Source organism: Euphorbia lathyris, chromosome 3 (genome assembly GCF_963576675.1).
Source record: "Euphorbia lathyris chromosome 3, ddEupLath1.1, whole genome shotgun sequence".
NCBI lineage: Eukaryota > Viridiplantae > Streptophyta > Magnoliopsida > Malpighiales > Euphorbiaceae > Euphorbia > Euphorbia lathyris.
Window position 1 is genome coordinate 88,427,122 of NC_088912.1, and position 16,766 is coordinate 88,443,887.

Sequence of the window (16,766 nt, forward strand, 5' to 3'; positions counted from 1 at the left end):
TGCAAAAGTCAACTATTCAATTATTACCCTCAATTAGACTTGGGCATAGGCCGGTGAGCCCGCTTGGTCCGCCCGACCCAAATCCATTTAGCCAGGTTTGGACACATGAAAATGTTATCAGGCCGGTCCGGCCCAAGCATGTATAAGCCCGTCAAAAACTGGTCGGGCTTGGGTTTTACTAATTTTACATCGGACCGGCCCGATATATATATATATATATAAATTATAATATATTTTTATAAACATCAATATAAATACTTAAGTATTGTGTTGTGTGTACTATTGTTTTTATTAAGAAAGTTAGTGTGACATTTTAAATTTAATTGTATTTCTTTTAATATACAGATGAGCTTGGACGGGGGCTTGAGATTCATATCTTAGGCCCGAGCCCAAACCCGACTTAATTTTTTGGGCTCGGGCTCGTCAGGCTTTATTAAAAGCCCCCGGGACTATGCCGAGGTCTACCCTCAATTGAGCCTATACTAAGAAATATAAAAACTTAATATTGTAATAAAAAAAACTGTCCATTTAAAAAAATAGAATAATTCTATCCAATTAGCTGTCCATTTAAAAAGAATAGAATAAAAAAAAATTGAAGAGCTCAGTCGCACTTTTATCATCTTAATTCAGAAGCCAATGATAAACCCTCATCACAAGTGATTCAAGCAATCATCATAGCTCTTCCACGGAAATGCACCAGCCGGGAATCGAACCCGGGTCTGTACCGTGGCAGGGTACTATTCTACCACTAGACCACTGGTGCTACTTGAGTTCATGAAAATAATAAATTATTTATATTGTATCTCTGGTGCTGATAATTATTAAGGCCTATTACATTACTAGCTCCCTGAATATGTCATAATAGTAGATTACCTCTTTGAATTTTGTAAGTATCTCACTAGCTTCCTAAACTTACTTATTTCATATCACCATCTTCCTAAACTTATCCATAAAAATTTATTAGCTCCCTGAACTTTGTAAATGTCTCACAAACTCCCTAAACTTGTTTATTCCGTAACAACTAAATACAAAAACCATGATACCAACTCGGATTAAAGTGCAAAAATATCCCTAATGTTTTAGGTCAGGAGTAATTTTACCTCTAACGTCTAAAATGGTGCAATTTTATCCATAACATTAGTAGCCAAGAGCAAATTTATAAATTTGGTGAATTTTTTAAATTTTTTTGTCCAATTCGTATAAAAGTTAGTATATTTTTTTCACATACCAACATATGTTTGTGATTTGTTGCTGATAAAATGACGCACGTGTGAAGTGTAGATGACAAGATTCATGACCGAGAAGACAGGTTGATGAAGTATTTCTCAAATTAACCCAATTTATCAATGTTAGGGATAAAATTGCATCATTTTAGACGTTAGGGGTAAAATTACTCCTGACCCAAAACGTTAGTGATATTTTTGCACCTTAATCCGAGTTAGTATTATGGTTTTTGTATTTAGTTGTTACGGAATAAGCAAGTTTAGGGAGTTGGTGAGACACTTGTAAAGTTTAAGGAGCTAATCAATTTTTGTGGATAAGTTTAGGGAGCTAGTGATACGAAATAAGCAAGTTTAAGAAGCTGATAAGACACTTGCAAAATTCAAGGAGTTAATCTACTATTATGGACAAGTTCAGAGAGCTGGTGATACATTAAGCCAATTATTAATTATCATTGGATACTAAGAACAACCTATTGTTATGATTAATTTAATACATAAATTTTACACCCACAATAATAAAAAATGTGATATATAAATATTAGAAATTTTATAGATACAATAAAAAAAAATCTATTAATATTCATGGATAACTAGCTATCATTTTATATGACCTTGTTTGGAAAAGACAGGTTTATGATAAATTTAGAGATTTGTATCACCTTTAAAGGTTTAATTATAAATTTTACACCCGGAATAAAAAAATGTGATATATAAATATTAGAAATTTTATAGATACAATTTAAAAAAAATTCTATTAATATTCGTGCATAACTATCTATCATTTTATATGACAGGAAGATTGAGCTTTATTTCATGCAAGTTTAATCAAAGCTGGGATCCATTGTTTGGAAAAGAAAGATTTACGATAAATTTAGAGATTTGTATCACTTTTAAAGGTTTAATTATAAATTTTACACTCGGAATAAAAAAAATGTGATATATAAATATTAGAAATTTTATAGATACAATTAAAAAAAAAATTCTATTAATATTCGTGCATAACTAACTATCATTTTATATGACCTTGTTTGAAAAAGAGAGGTTTATGGTAAATTTAGAGATTTGTATCACTTTTAAGGGTTTAATTACTTAAAATTTTTAATAGTAGTATTTGATGAAAATAGTTTTCAAATGGTGCATTTAACTCAAATCATTAATTTTGAAAAAGTTGATTTTATGAGTTGTTTCAATCAGCTAATTGAAATATTTAGGGGAAAGTGTAACAATAAACTCTGTGATTTAAACGATTGTAATGTGGTTTAAAAATTTACAAATAGAGATCTTGTGCTTTGTGAAATTTATAATAAAGGTTATGTGAGTCAATTTTGATAAAAAAAAATAAACGTTGTAATAACATCTTGTGTCTTGTAGCTTTTTTTCAAACTTATTTGACAAAGTCTGAATTCTCCATCCATCTCTTTACATAAATTTATTTTCACACTTGCATCATACTTCCATTTTGATTAAAAAAATATATATATATTTAAACGAACTCATAATAGATTGGTGCATCCTATGGTTACTTTGTTTTTGATAAAGTAAGTCCTACTTGATGTGTTTTTACCATTGGATGATGGAGCTCCATCATCCAATGGTAAAAACACACCAAGTAGGGCTTACTTTGTAAAAAAACAAAGTAACCATAAAAGGCACCCCATTTAGTAATATTAATGTTTAGTAATTTACTGTTTAGTAATATTATTGTTCAGTGAAATTACTGTTTAGTGAAATTACTGTTCAGTAATATTACCGTTCAGTAATATTACTGTTCAGTTAAAATACTGTTCAGTGATAGTACTGTTCATTAAAATTACTGTTTAGTAATATTACTGTTTAGTCATATTACTATTTAGTAAAATTACTGTTAGTGATATTACTGTTCAGTGAAATTACTGTTTAATAAAATTACTGCTCAGTCAAATTACTGTTCAATGAAATTATTATTCAATGAAATTACTGTTCAGTGAAATTATTGTTTAGTAATATTACTGTTTAGTGAAATTACTATAAAATAAAACTACTGTTTAGTAATATTACTGTTCAGTGAAATTACCGTTTAGTAATATTACTATTCAGTGAAATTACTGTTTAGTGAAATTACCGTTTAGTAATATTACTGTTCAATGAAATTACTATTTAGTAATATTACTGTTAAGTGAAATTACCGTTTAGTGATATTGATGTTTAGTGAAATTATTGTTTAGTGAAATTATTGTTCAATAAAATTACTGTTTAGTGAAATTAATGTTCAGTAAAATTACTGTTTAGCGAAATTACTGTTTAGTAATATTACTGCTTAGTGAAATTACTGTAAAATAAAATTACTGTTCATCGAAATTACTGTTTAGTAATATTACTATTCATTGCAATTACCATTTAGTAATATTACTGCTCAGTGAAATTACTGTTTAGTGAAATTATCGTTCAGTAATATTACTGTTTAGTGAAATTACTGTCCAATGAAATTACTGTTTAGTAAAATTACAGTTCAGTGAAATTACTGTTTAGTAAAATTATTGTTTAGTGAAATTACTGTTCAGTGAAATTATTGTTCAGTAATATTACTATTCAGTGATATTACTGTTTAGAAAATACAATTTACTACAAAATATTGGTAATACAAAATACTGAAGAGTAACAAATAGTCCCAAAATACTGTTTAGTAATAAAACGACTTAAAAAACAGTCCATAATCATTTGGCCAGATCCCAATCACTATTAGCTTGCTCCAGGATCTTTATCCAATCAGCTGACTTATCCGCATCAAATTGTCGTAAATCTTCTGTCACACCACGACACACGCTAGATAAGCACGTAACCCACTGGAAAAACAATAATTAATTGAGAATGTTAATTAACATTTGGTTTAAAATTAACAACTAAAATCGAAATGACTTACAAGCTCACTGTTCGAACGAGTGAGAACCTCATGTGGTTGTGCCTACGTATCGGGCAAGAGCTATGGATGTGAATATCGAAAGTACCACAACATGTAGCCTCATCACATGCTGATGAAGTATCAGCGACAGTGTATATGAGCATCATAAGCATAGATGCCGATGGGAAAAATTCCCAAATATCGTGGACAACCATAGTTGGATGCTCTAACCGATACCGAGAGCTACTCCAAGCATGTACAACCCTCGTGGGCGTGAAAATCTGCATGGACATGATTTGGACATACCCCAGCTGACGGATGTATCGATGGGGCATACACGGCTCCATCATATCCCGGTACTATATCCATCCCCTATAAATAGTCCTAGGAGTGTGGACTATTATATCACGACCGTATGGGAGCCACATCACCTGCACATATATACAAGTTAATACAAGTAAATTAATAAATTTTAAATAGATTATTGCTATAATTAAGTGAAAAATGTACCTCGGACGCAATCAATCTGTCAATACGAAGACGTAACTCTCTCAACCGCTGATCAGTCTTGGACTACTTTGTCGACATCCATATCCGAGCTCGTGCATCATTCGGTTGGGGAGTGTATCCCTCTCGTTGAGGTCTGAAGCATGGGAAATACTGGTATATCCATGCTTGAAGAAGAGTCAGGCATCCCGTGATCTGTGAACAATCTCCTCTACTAGCAATACCTAGCTGACGGTATAGGTATGCTAGTGTAGCTGAGCCCCATGAGTATCCACCCACGCCCTCTACCCCATCTTGCACCTCCAACAAGCATACGGGTCGGATATAGTCGCCACTCTTGTCTATAAACAAAGTGGAACCTAACAACAAAAACATCCACCCGATTGCCTCAGAATCTGACATCTGACCTACGAAACACATAGAGACGATGCAATTGCTAAATACACCACCACCCTTCCAATGCTCACTCTGCAGCACCTCCTTAGTCACCCCAAACAGCTCCATCACTACGGTCATAGACTACTCTGATCCACTCACAGCAGACACAAGTTACCCATCCACTGGGATACGTAAAATCTCCCACATATCATGTAACATAATAGTCATCTCACCAAAGGGCATATGGAATGATGATGTATCCGGCTGCCAACGCTTGACAAACGCACATATCAGGGGCATATCAATGTTTGGGTACATGATACTCGGGAGGTGTGATAGTCTCAAATCCCGTATAAGCTTCTTGACCTATGGACTAGCTGTCGTGTACCATGTCATCAATTTCCTGCAAAAGTGCCCCCTAGTATGGCCCGTGAGCTGGGTCCTCAACTCCCTGCTCCACATCCTAGAAGCAACATGTCTCAAAAACCTGGGAATCACACAACCGTCTACTGGTCCACTTGGGACCGGATCCGTCACTATCCAATCCTCTTCAGCATCCCTGGATCATTTGCTGCTGCTCCCTGTAATTATATTACACATATAACATTTAAACAATTACAGTCAAGTAATAATAAAATAAAAAGTTAATGTAAATTATTTACCAGATGACTCAGAATAAACAAAACGACCGCCTCTCTCCTTCGACAACCGAAGCACTGGGACAATATCGTCTTCGGAAGACTCATCTTCGAAAGACTCGTTATCAGCATCTATGGCAACGTAATCCTCATCCATGGGTTGATGCACTGTCTCGTGCGCCCTCTGTGCATCTGCCATAAATTTATCTGTTCCTCGGGTCCTCCGAATAGAAGCTGTGATACCACGCCTATTTGGATCAAATGCTACAACATCGGGCCGTAAAAGTGTATAACAAAATTAAAAATAAAAATAAAAATAAAAATAAAAAACAAAACAAAATAATAAATTATATTGCCTAGGCGGGCCGTTTTGGCCCGCCACTTATTTAGGGATGGCAGGTTATGGGATCCGCCACCCGTAAATGAGTGGCGGGCCAAACCGACCTGTCTAAGCAAATTGGCCTGGACAGGCCATTTTGGCCCGCCACTTATGACGTAGTGGCGGACCTTTTGGCCCGCCAAAGCAGGGATTTTGCCTTGGCGGGCTGACCCGCCATCCTCAGTATTAGTGGCGGGCCTTTCGGCCCTCTATGGCAAAAATCCCAGAGATTTTGGCCGATTTTGGCCAAAATCCCTGAGATTTTGGTCGATATACAAGTGGACCCGTCACTCTTACATAATGGGCGGGTCGAAAGGCCCGCTCATTATGCTATAATGGTGGGTCACGGACCCAACACTCCTTATGGAATGGTGGGTCTTTGGCCCATAAGGCAAAAATAATTAAAAATAAATTCATAAACTTACGAGGGGACGAATCACGCCTTTTCCTCTGCCTCCACGACCCTCCATGAAGTGTTCGCATTCTAATGTTCAAATGAGGACAGAAAGGGGGGAAGAGTTTGAAAAGTGGGGGGAGGGGGTATTCAAACATTGTCTTTTGAAAATAAGGGGGTGGGGACAAATAGGTCTTTTTAAGGGTGGGAAGTAGGAAAATAAAGGCGGTAAATAGCAACCTACTAAAAAAATTCACCCACCAAGAAATCCATAAACCAAAGAAAGTAGACGGTTATGAATTACCGGCAATAAAACGTCACCTTCAATGGATTCAACAAGTTGCATTTTTTCTGACAAACTAGCACCCTCAACTCCACGTGATCTCTAATTACCCTTGTTAACCGCCACCTTTCAGTTGACGTTCATCGACCTTAGGTTAACGTTACCTGCTGGTTACTTTCAGTTACCGTTGTTGGTTCCATCGGCTGAAACATTACTTATCCGGCGTTAACTTCAAGTCATCGGCGTTAGTTCGCAAGTTGTGTAGTATTTCGCAACAAGTTTAACTTCATTGTATGACCATACTTCCCCTTCCTATTCGTCAAACAGTAAAATTATTGTTTACCATTATTTAATTGAAGCCAAAAATAAAATAAAAATACTAGGAGACATCTGATTTTTGATTTTATGATTCATTGAGCTTTTATTTTATTTTTATTTTATTTTATACATTAAGCTAGTGATCTTATATATTTTGTTTGTTATATTAAGTCTGTAATGACAAAAAAAAATCAACATAAAATTAGGTTAAGAGAATGTTATTAGTTACATATGCATTCAAATGGTTTTTGTAGTTTGAAATTATTCTTTATATGTATAATGTGATTTTATAGGTATCCAACCTAATAGAATTATTTCGGGTACACCTTACTTGCCATATCTTTTGCGGGTAACAACTAGCGGATACCAGTTACCCGTTCCGCTACCTTTATAAAATATATAAGTATTTTACATATTTATAGGTAGTGGGATGTGATCTCGCAACAAATTGTGTGCAGGCCATGCTTTAATCACTAAGCCAATTCATTTTTATTAGTTAAAAATTCCGTGTTTATGGATGGTTTATTAAATTTATGTTTTGTTTAATTTATAATTTATTTATTTTATGTGTTGATTTTAAAAATAAGAGTACCCGTATTTACCCACGAATTAACTGAGACGGGAAGCGAATTTCAAAGTATACCCACTAATGGAGATGTGGGGCAGCGGTAGGCCTTCGCGATCGGATGTCGTCTCTGTGCAGGAAGTGGTTCCAGTGAACACTCTGACGCCCAAGTTAGTCTCGGAATGGATAGAGAGATAAAGTAGTAAATCAGAGAGAGAAAGTATATAGACCTCATTTAGTGGTTAGTGAGCTCCTTTTATAAATGGTTGGCAACCCCTTGGTAGGCCCTATGCTTCTGATTGGGTTGATATGCGTTGGGCCTAGCTTATATCTCTTTGTAAATCAGACGTTAATTTTACTATTTGGCGAACCATTACATGTGATCTCGCACCGGACGTTAATTTTTCTATGTAGCCTTATGTTTTTAGTAGTCCGCTTGCTAGGGCAGTCTACGTATTGCGTTTTAGCCCAGCTGTATAACACAATTTTGTAAGAGAATGTTGCTCTTCCACACGTATTATAAGCTGTCAGGGGTATTTATAAAGTGTGACTATAGTGGTAGCGCTTGAGTGCCAAGTGTCTGTATGCTGGCTTTGTTTCGAGCCGCTGTTTGCTCCTGCTTTGAGCTATAAATAGGAGCATTCTAATGGGTTTTCTTCAATTAAGCATACATTTTGATTTATTGTTGTTTTCATCCTCAAGTCTTACTTAAAACTGACTTAGGTATAGAGCGGGTAAGCCAGACAATGATCCATTCTTCAACCACATCAAATTTTTGTGGTGAGTATGGAACAAACACAACAATTACTCACTTAAAGCCGTTTCATCCAACTCTCATCCTCTAATGCACTCCCTACACCAGGAGTCCAGATTACAGTGGAAGAAGAAGCACATCGAGAGTTTTAGACCGAACATGACATAGTTCTAGAAATGGTGGAGGATACTAAAGCTCTAGACACCCAACTACAAATGCTCATAGACGTAATCTCCTGACAACTAGCAGAAAATGTAGGATATGTCTATGATTGCGTCATTGTTATATGACAAGATCAAGCCACCAAATGGAAGAAGTTAAAGGAGAAGTTGAAGATAACAGAAAAAACTATTAGGTATATGAACAAACAGTATATGAACAAATATGAGAATACCAACTGCCCAACCATACACCACACTGAGTTGCTATCTTCAGTGATATAAATCACCAAGAGATCGACGAAGGGATTTTGGTGCCCAGTCAAGGGGAATAGAATACTAGAACTCCCCCACACAAAACACAAAGAAAGCCAACAAGAAATCCCTTGAGAGATCAACTTGAGTAAGAGAAGAAAAACGAACCTCCCGAGACAGGAGGACCCTAGACTCAAACCACAAAAAGACATGATACAGATCTGCCAAGTCTTGATTTGTCAGCCAGGAAAAGATAGTTGAACCTAAGACTCGAGATTGATGGGCGCCAAAGGATAGGAACCTCCATATAAAAAAGTGAGGATTATGAGGCCAAGTTTGAAGCATTCCAAAAAGAACTGGATAAACTCAAAAGCACAATCGTTAAAGTAGGGATAAACTCGAATCATCCCGATATAACAGAGGTAGAAATAATGTTATGTAAGTGGATCATGAGTCATGAACGAACCCATACCGAGAGGGTTCAAATATCCATTACTGAAAGAGTACAACGAGATAAGAGACCATACTACTCACATAAAAAAATCAGATATGCTACGAATATTGCACGGTGACTGACACTATAATATGCCGCATATTCTCTATTACCTTAAAGGACTTCGCCTCCTACTTGTATGAGCAGCTCAGCACGGGAACAATCACCAGCTTCAAGCAGATGTCAAGACTCTTTGTTGACCATTTTGTAACGTTTATCCCGAAGAGCAAAACCATCCAGGTTCTCAACTATTTGGTCCACTATGAAATTGAAACGCTCAAGGACTACATGGAAAGATTTCAGTAAGAAGCCTTTTAGGTCAAGGTACTCAATATGGAAGAAACATTTGGCATCATGGTAGCCAACTGCCTCAATAAAGAGTTATCCTATGAGGTAAACACCAACAAGCCCCGAACCTTCAAAGACCCGATGACTCGGACAAGGGATTTCTGTAAATGGGAGGCCCATAGGCTAAATCCTCTGCTGAAAGATAAGACCGCCTCCATCAGTGTGTATAGGCAGCCCATACGATAATGACCGAGATAAAAAAAATCACAAAATCACTTAAAGAGATTAATGATCTCCTTGAATGCTCGTAGAGAATAAGTCATGTACTGGGTAGATAAGAACAATAAACATCATCTACCCTCAAATAACTTTTGAGCAAAATTTACCTTTATTCTTCAAAATTATTACTATAGTTGTTTCATTATTTTACTTGTTGTTTTTAAAAGGAATTGTGTTATGTTATATACATTTTAGGTCAAATAAGAGAGATTTATTTACTAGACAATAATTAAATAATTAATCTTCTAAAAAATTAACACTCACAACAAATTTGATTTCGAGTTTGTCTCTTAGTATGAAAATTTCTAAACTTTTATAGTTTTCCAAAAAACTCTTCCTTCAAGTATGCAAAAAGCTTTGATTGAGAGATGATCCATTTAAAGGATTCCAACGATCCGCGAACCAAAAAATCGGATAAACTATAAAAATAATAAACATTTACACTCTTAGATTAAATCCGCTAAGCTTTTTGTATACTTTAGAATTCAAATACAAAATCTAGATTAAACGAATTGAATCAATTAACCACTTAAATCAATCTTAATTGGTATCAATATTATTTAATCTGTACTCGCGGGGAAGTTTTATTTTCATAATATTCATATATATATATATATATATATATATATATATATATATTAAAAGCATAATATTCAAATATAGATTCTTATTATTTTTCCAAACATCTTTTTAGAAATATAAATATATAAAATATATAAAAGCACTTTAAGTATATTGCTAAGAAAACTTTTTTTAGGTGTATTCTTATTTTTAAAAATGATTTTTGGCATATTAAAATATTATTATTTTTTTGAGAAATTAAAATATTATTATTAGTAGTATTTGTTTTAAAGTGCTATTTTATATTATTTTAATTTTTCATGTGGTAGTTCCTTTCATCAATTAATAATTTAGTTATTGTTTTATTTATAGCAAAATAAATACTAATTAATTAATATAAGTAGTATTTGCAAACAAAACGTAGGTCCGGTGGTTCAGCAGATTTACAGTCCACAGCAGCTGCCACACTGTTATGACATCACACAACTTTTGACCGAATTCAAAGGTCTTAAGGAGCTGATGAATGTTATGACATCTTTGGTCTCTCAGCAGCCCAAACACGAATTTATGGCCAAGCTTGCGGATCTTCAGCTTATGATGGTTCACCACATGGACTCAATTGAGGGCAAGATTAATGCTCTATCTGCCGTGAACTCATCAACCGCTACTTCTACTGAAGTCACTCAACATTTCATGCAGCTGACCACTGAGCTTACTCAAGCTCGCGAACTTATCTCCTCCACTTCTCAATGCTCTATTGAACAAATTGTTGAGGCTGTACGCCTACTCAACCTGAGCCGAGAAGAAATGGAAACTAACCAGGTTAAGACCATGACATCCTGCATTGCACCCGCTCAACTCTTGACCATGTCTGTCATCTGAACGCTCAGTGCCACATCTATGATGCCTCTATGCTCAAAATGTACTATCAATCATACGCAAGGATGACAGACTCAATCACCTAGATGGGAAAGTCACTGGAGTTCATACTCAGTGTCATTAGTGCACATATGAACATTCCCGCATCCAGTATGGCTGGTGGTCTCGAGGTCTTTCAAGGTCTCCAAGAAAGTACGAGTCAGATGAAACACTATTCTAAAATCCTCACTCGTGCTATTCAGAGGGGTCAGTTCTATGCTTCTGCCCCTCAGCATGGTGATGCTGGCAAAACGGGGGAGAAAGATAAGTGATAGGGGTATTTTACCCCTATCTTTTAGGTGATTTATGGGTTAATTTTAGAAGAAACAAATAAGTTTAATTACAAAAATAGAATATTTTAATAAAATAACGGAATAAAAATAAATTCCATGCTTTCAGTTAATTTCCCGTATTTTTGAGTAATTTAGGAAATAAAAACGTCAAGCTAACTCGGCCCCGAGATTTGTATTTCAGGTACGAGCAAGGAGTGAAAATCCACTCAAATACGCGATGCGCATCATCCCATACGCGGAGCGTGAAACATAAAGTCAGAAATGATTACCCTATCCACAAACACCACGCGGAATCTAGTCAGCATACGCGAGGCGTACGCCAACTTACGCGAGGCGTATAACACATGTCAGAAATAATTGCCTAATCCTGAAAATTCAGACTGCATGGTCTCCCCAAGTCAACGATCCATACGCGGGGCGTACCACCTTACACGTGTAAGGGAGTTCTTCAATGCAAAAAGATCAGAAACTCATTTACGTAGGGCGTGCCTCAAACTACGCACGACGTAAAAGAACCAAATCAAGCAATAAAAAGTCAGAGACTCAAACACGCAAGGCGCAGTCCATCCTACGCGGGGCGTGTTTGAGACATCAAGATCCGGAATTGGTCCACATGCAGGAGATTTCCGACGGAATGGGAATACACGCGGGGCGTACTCTACCATACGCGGGGCGTATTATGGGATTTCTGCACAAAATTATGTTCCTCCATGCTTGCACCTTGTGAAAATACAATCTTGCCCCTAGCTTGATCTATAAATAAGAGTGACTAGCACTCAACATACACACACTTAGACTTAGACCTTAGACCTTACATCTTGTAATTCTTGCTATTTGTAGTTTAGATTTTGCTTTTAGGCTTTGTATAGCCAAACTCTTCCATCTTGAGAGCTTGTTCGTCGATTCCGACATTCCATCAAAGTCCCGCTCCACTTCCGTGCACCAAGCTCGAAAGCTCCACCATCCAAGTCCTAAGAGACGGATTTTGAGTCCGGTTAGCTAGTTCCGAGGGTGGATTCCTCTCTTTTTACTTGCTAATTAGCTTGAACTCATCCTATGTACTAGGCTTGGTTGTAATTCATATTTACATTCTCCATATTTATAATTTATGATTCATAATCTTCTTTTTTATATATGCGTTGATGTTTGTTACTTGTTTTGATGTTCATAATTGATTGTTGTGTAGGAGAACGTGACTTCCGACGCCATTCAGACTATTTTTAGGGATTCATATAGGTGTTGCCTTACCGGAAGTGAAAACCGGAAACCGTAGGAATTGACAAACCACGGAACTTACGGGCCCTAATTTCTGGTCCCAAGCATTAGACACACCTTGACTAGGAACCACGTAGTCTAAGTACTTCACGGTTCGGTTACTCTACACGTAGTCGTGTTTGAAAGAGCAAACCATCAACCGTATAAACATTAGAAGTCATTATTTGTCATAATTATAACTTATCACATTCATATCACTCCATAGAGTTTCGTTATATAAATTCTCCTCACACGTAGTTAGGAGTAGTTTGTAGTTGTGTCTCACACCAACCTCAAAGTATTCACCGCTTAAATAACGTATAAAACCGAGTCGTTTAATACTTGCAGTTATAAATCCTGTGGATTCGATACCCGGTCTTAATTGGATTATTGCTTGATACGACGAGGTACACTTGCCCCTAAGTAGTGACGTCTAGTAGATACAAAGCACTTAGACAGACCACATCCATAGTCATAGCGCAATCATCGTAATATACATTTCGTCGTTAAAAAGAACACTACTATGATTACGATATATCCAACCTCCACCCATCTCTCATCCACGACCCTATCCTTAAACTTCTCCACCGCTTCATCTCATTCTACTTCTCGGGGAAGTCCGAGTCCACTAAGGTCAACAAGCATGAGCTTTTGGCCCTTTACTATTGTGCCAACGGGCTCGCTTACAATCTTTCCTACCTAGTGGCCGTCCAACTCCACCACATGCCTACCCGGAAACGTGGCAAGATCGGGTTAGGCCACCTCATCACCATCTTCGCCACTTCCGCTCTTGGCGCCGCCGTCCTCAATCGCCTTCCAAGTCTTGAACCCCGGCCCTTGGAGAAAAACGCTTTTAAGGCACTCAAACGTCCTACCTCCGGCCCGGGTGAGACTTCGGGGCGGCCCACTCCAATAAGGAAGGAAACTCGGACTCGAGTATGGGTCTCAATTTTAGTCCTCCACCCCTCCACGACTTCAACTCTCTGTATGCTCGGTTGGATATTTTAGAGGATAACCAACGTCGTGATCAGGCCCATTTCGACTCCCGCTTCGTCGCCCTAGATGCTCGCTTTGATGCCACCGAGGCTCAAAGGCAAGCGGATAGGGCTAGCTTTGACGCATTCACCAACGCCTTCTACACCCACTTCAACATCCACGGAAACCCTCCTCCACCACAACCATAGTCCCCTTTTTCTTTATTTTGTATTTTCTTTCTTCATGTTTGTTTTAGTTTGTGTTGTTAGTTGTTTTCTTGTTTTCTTGTAATTTCCTTTTCCTTTAATATATTTTTAGCTTTCCTTATGTTTCGTGTTTAGTCGGTTTATTTTCATGGTTGTTTATTTTTTCACATTCAATAACACTCACGCATGGCTACCTCCTTGTACGCCTCGCGTGCCCTTTATTTTCTTGCACAAAATACTCAGAAACTCAAACACGCAGGGCGCCCCACTTTATGCGCCCCGCGTATTTGAGTCTCTGCCCAAAAACAACATAAAACGCACTGTCTACACGAGGCACCCCCCTGGGCATGCCTCGCGTAGCATCTGACCCCTAAGGGTCTCTCTTTTAATTCACCATTTGTTTTTGTTTTCGTTTTTATTTTGCGACATCCTTGGAATAGACGTCATTTTAATAACGCGGAGGGCCGTGCAACCCCGCACTTTCAGTTTGTTTTGCACTAACAAAAACAAAAACAAAAATAGAAAAATACACAAAAATAATTAAAATAATTTGTTGATTCTTAAGATTTTTCCCGACACACTAACCTTCCTCGGAATTAATTAAATGTTCCAATGTTTGTCCTTAAATGTAAATACTATCGAACCACAAAGGATCGGTTATATTAAGAAATTTTAGTCTTAATTTTGAAGTCATAGAATTTATGTAAAGACTAGGTGATACTAAACAAAAGCATCGAGTCCTAACCCATAAGTCATCTACATAACGAAACTTAAAAAGGCAATAAAAACGGGATGTTTGAAAGTTTAGCGAAGACTCGATAATACACAATTTAAACCCAAAATTTTGTGAGGTAATTTTGAGTCTAAAGGAGTTCGTACGAGAACTCTATTTCTTTCACAATTCTTCGAGAGCTTTGACTTCACTCGACTCATAGAGTTTGCATCTAATACCGGGTTAAGTACACCTATTTTGGTTAAAATGGCAATAGATGATAAAATGAACCCACTTAGTCTAATTCTTTTCTTAATTTATTTTTCTCGTTTTTATCAACCTCTAGGAAACCCCCTCGAGCCTACTAACCGACTTTTCTTGTCAACACCCTTTTAACAATTAACCCTCTTTTTCCTCTTGTTTAAATACCAACGAAATCAATTTGCACCCGAAATAAGTCAAGGCCTTAATAAGTGAGCACTATAAGTTCTCGAGATCGTTTTTGTGCCGCTCCCAAAACAAAAAGAAGAACGTAAGAAAAAGTAAAAAGGCATCCTCAAGCTCCACCCGAGCAATTTCGAGTATTATTTTACAAACTTACCAAGGAAAAAAAAATAAAATATGGTGCAGTCGTCAAAATGGTATTTAAACTTGAGTTTTCAAAAATTAACCACTAAAAAGCCACCCACATTACAACCCCCCTCCGGGTTCATTTTTAATATTGTCTAAACCATGACATAGGAGGAAAAACCCGGATGTAAATGCAAACTCAAAAGTGATATCGGGTAAGTACAAAGAAGAGTGTTAAAACACCGACCCACCAAATTTTGAGCGTAAGAGTGAAATACCTTGGTGAGGTATTATCGGGTTCTCAAAAGATAATCAACCCCCGTTATTATTGCCTATTAATTTTAAATTATGGAGGTTTCAAACAAGTTTTGGTCGCTCGATTATTTACGTAGGTACTCGCCGAAAACTTTGCATAAAACTTTAACTTTGAAATCACGCACTTGGTAAAACCAACCGTCGGTTTGTTTCTTAATAATCTCAATCCCTTGTCTTTCGGTTTCTTTTACTTGAGGACAAGTAAAACTTTAAAGTCCGAGGAGGTTTGATAGGGGTATTTTACCCCTAACTTTTAGCGTGATTTACGGGTTAATTTTAGAATAAATAAATAAGTTTAATTATAAAATAGAATGTTTTAATAAAATAACGGAATAAAAATAAATTCCATGCTTTCAGTTAATTTCCCATATTTTTGAGTAATTTAGGAAATAAAAATGTCAAGCTAACTCGGCCCTGAGAATTGTATTTCAGGTACGAGTACGGAGTGAAAATCCACTCAAATACACGAGGCGCATCATCCCATACGCGGGGCGTGAAACATAAAGTCAGAAATGATTGCCTTATCCACAAACACCACGCAGAATCTAGTCAGCATACGCGAGGCGTACGCCAACTTACGTGAGGCGTATAACACATGTCAGAAATAATTGCCTAATCCTGAAAAGTCAGACTGCATGGTCTCCCTGAGTCAAATATCCATACGCGGGGCGTACCACCTTACACGCAGGGCGTGTAAGGGAGTTCTTCAATGCAAAAAATCAAAAACTCATTTACGCAGGGCGTGCCTCAAGCTATGCACGGCGTAAAAGAACCAAATCAAGCAATAAAAAGTTAGAGACTCAAACACGCAAGGCGCAGTCTATCCTATGCGGGGCGTGTTTGAGACATCAAGATCCGGAATTGGTCCACATACAGGAGATTTCCGACGGAATGGGCATACACGCGGGGCGTACTCCACCATACACGGGGCGTATTATGGGATTTCTGCACAAAATTATCTTCCTCCATGCTTGCACCTTGTGAAAATACAATCTTGTCCCTAGCTTGATCTATAAATAAGAGTGACTAGCACTCAACATACACACACTTAGACTTAGACCTTAGACCTTACATCTTGTAATTCTTGCTATTTGTAGTTTAGATTTTGCTTTTAGGCTTTGTATAGCCAAACTCTTCCATCTTGAGAGCTTGTTCGTCGATTTCGGCATTCC

At 37.1% G+C, this 16,766-nt stretch overlaps 2 non-coding genes across 2 annotated transcripts; both read right to left on the minus strand.

Moving 5' to 3' along the window:
* Window positions 1–597: 597 nt before the first annotated feature.
* On the minus strand, window positions 598–681 carry LOC136225301 (small nucleolar RNA snoR114). The gene has a single exon (XR_010687023.1). It is a non-coding gene; the product is annotated as a small nucleolar RNA snoR114 (small nucleolar RNA).
* Window positions 682–692: 11 nt separating this feature from the next.
* Window positions 693–763, minus strand: TRNAG-GCC (transfer RNA glycine (anticodon GCC)). The gene has a single exon. It is a non-coding gene; the product is annotated as a tRNA-Gly (tRNA).
* Window positions 764–16,766: the final 16,003 nt, after the last annotated feature.